The following is a 2,559-nucleotide window of genomic DNA, read 5'->3' on the forward strand; positions in this document are numbered from 1 at the left end:
CCAAGCCCAAGAGTGTTATGTAACTTGCCTGGGACCACAGAGTTAGATAACTGGCAGAGATAAGACATGAACAAAAGCTCTGTGACCATGCTTTTAAAGTCCATGCTATATTGGGTGTCTCTTGGAGTTCCCGATACTTGATAAAAGATATAGAGCAAAAAGTGATGATGGGCTCAGGGAATTCCTCTTTAAAAAAGAAACTTTTAAGTGCTGGCTAAACGAATGAGTAGGAGTTCCCCACAGAAACAGTGGAATGATTTCAGGGACTTCAGATGGGAATGAGTTTGACCAGGCAGGTTCATCTCAACCAACTTAAAGAATCTGAGTATTTCTTAAAGGTAGTGGAAAGTCATTGACCAGTTTTAAGCCCATGGATGATGTGATATTCTTAAATCTTTTAACAAGGCATAAGACTGAAAGTAAGGACAGAAGATTATTACCAGAATCTAGAGAAATGATAGTAGTTTCGATTAGAGTAGTGGTGGTGGAAAATTTAAAAAGTGAGAGGATCATTAATGTATATTTCTGCATTCAAATTTACCAGTTTTGGTGATGTTAGTTATTAGGAATGAGGTAGATGAAAATGCCAAGGAAAAATGCCAGATTTCTTACAAAGCAACCTTGGAGATCAAAGGTGCTATGTACTAAGAAATGGAGGAAGAGGAACGCTCTTTTCCTTATTCTGACGTTAGTCAAATAGTTAAATTTTATATGTGCATTCTCTGATGAAGTAAAAGAATTGTTCATTATACTAAACTTACGAGTTTTGCAGAGGATAAGAGTCATGTTATTTTAGAACCATATCTATTGAAGACTCTCAAATTCACTTGTGAAAATATTCAGACCCTGAGTTTAGGAGTGAACTCCTGAAGGTCACGTAGATAAAATAGATAATACTGAACTCTATAGTATAAAAGAACCTGCAACAAATATCAGATTTCTTGAACGCAATATTTTCTACTCATAGATTTTTTTAAATTATTGGCATAAATCCTTTGTTTGGTGCTGTATTTCATTAAACTATTAAGGTAGACTGTGTTGACAAATTTCTTCTTCTCCTCTTTTTGGATTTAGGCATTGAAGGACCATGGACAAAAACAATTATAGTTGTCTACATGGTTTTATTCTGCTTGGCTTCTCTGATCATCCCAAACTGGAGATGGTCCTGTCAGGAGTTGTCACCATCTTCTACTTAATTACATTGGTAGGTAACACAGCCATCATTGTTGCATCCCTCCTGGATTCCCATCTACACACACCAATGTATTTTTTCCTCAGGAATTTATCTTTCCTAGATCTGTGTTTTACCACCAGCATCATACCTCAGATGCTGGTTAACTTGTGGGGCCCTGATAAGACCATCAGCTATGTGGGTTGTGTCATTCAACTCTATGTTAATATGTGTTTGGGCTCCACTGAGTGCCTTCTCCTGGCTGTCATGTCCTGTGATTGTTTTATAGCTATTTGTAAACCCTTGCATTATTTGGTAATCATGAACCCACATCTTTGTTTCAAGATGATCCTCATGGATTTGGGTATTTGTCTGATCTCTTCTTTAGTATTATGTACACTCACACTGAATTTGCCTAGGTGTGGAAACAACCTTCTGGATCATTTCTTGTGCGAGTTGCCAGCTATGGTCAAAATAGCTTGTACAGACACCACGATTGATGAAATGTCTGTTTTTGCTTTAGGAATTGTCATCGTCCTTACACCCCTCCTCCTTATTCTTATATCTTATGGTTACATTTCCCAAGCTGTGCTGAGAATGAAGTCAAAAGCAGGCCAAAGAAAAGCAATTAATACCTGTGGATCTCATCTCACTGTGGTGTCCATCCTCTATGGAACTGTCATCTACATGTACCTACGGCCAGGTAACAGTACCTCCAAAGACCAGGGCAAGTTCCTCACCTCTTTTACATCATCATCATTCCAAGTCTCAACCCTCTCATCTACACCTTGAGGAATAAGGACATGAAGGATGCACTAAAGAAGTTGGTGAGAGTTGCCTATGAATCTACAAAAATGAAGGGGAAATGGAAATCATAGAAAAATATTAGAGTAAATAAGGCAGTGAAATACATTTTCTAAGTATCTTTAGTTTTTGCTGAGGTAAGTAATCCCTAGATCATAAAAAAAAAAGAAAAGAAAAACCAAACCCACTGCTGTCGAGTCGATTCCGACTCATAGCAACCCTACAGGACAGAGTAGAACTTCCCTATAGAGTTTCCAAGGAGTGCCTGGCAGATTCGAACTGCTGACCTCCTGTTTAGTAGCCATAGCACTTAGCCACTACCCCACCAGGGTTTCATAGAGATTGGTTAATATAAGAAATCCTGTGTGGAAAACTGTTGCTGTTAAAAACAATATAACCAATTTGAGATAAACAGGCTTTTGCCATGGATCTGTTGCATCATGGAATTTATGTGAATTTTGTGCATTGTGGTAATATTTGTGTGTGGTAGTATTTCATAAAATATGTAAATCTTTTATTTCCAGTTATCATGGTATTTAGCTTTTTATGGGAAAATGTATTGACTTATGAATTAAATTTTAATA

At 37.3% G+C, this 2,559-nt stretch overlaps 1 pseudogene; it reads left to right on the plus strand.

Moving 5' to 3' along the window:
• The first annotated feature begins 1,087 nt into the window (after positions 1 to 1,087).
• Positions 1,088 to 2,049, plus strand: LOC126077692 (olfactory receptor 2W1-like; annotated as a pseudogene).
• Positions 2,050 to 2,559: the final 510 nt, after the last annotated feature.

Source organism: Elephas maximus, chromosome 1 (assembly GCF_024166365.1).
Source record: "Elephas maximus indicus isolate mEleMax1 chromosome 1, mEleMax1 primary haplotype, whole genome shotgun sequence".
Classification (NCBI taxonomy): Eukaryota; Metazoa; Chordata; class Mammalia; order Proboscidea; family Elephantidae; genus Elephas; species Elephas maximus.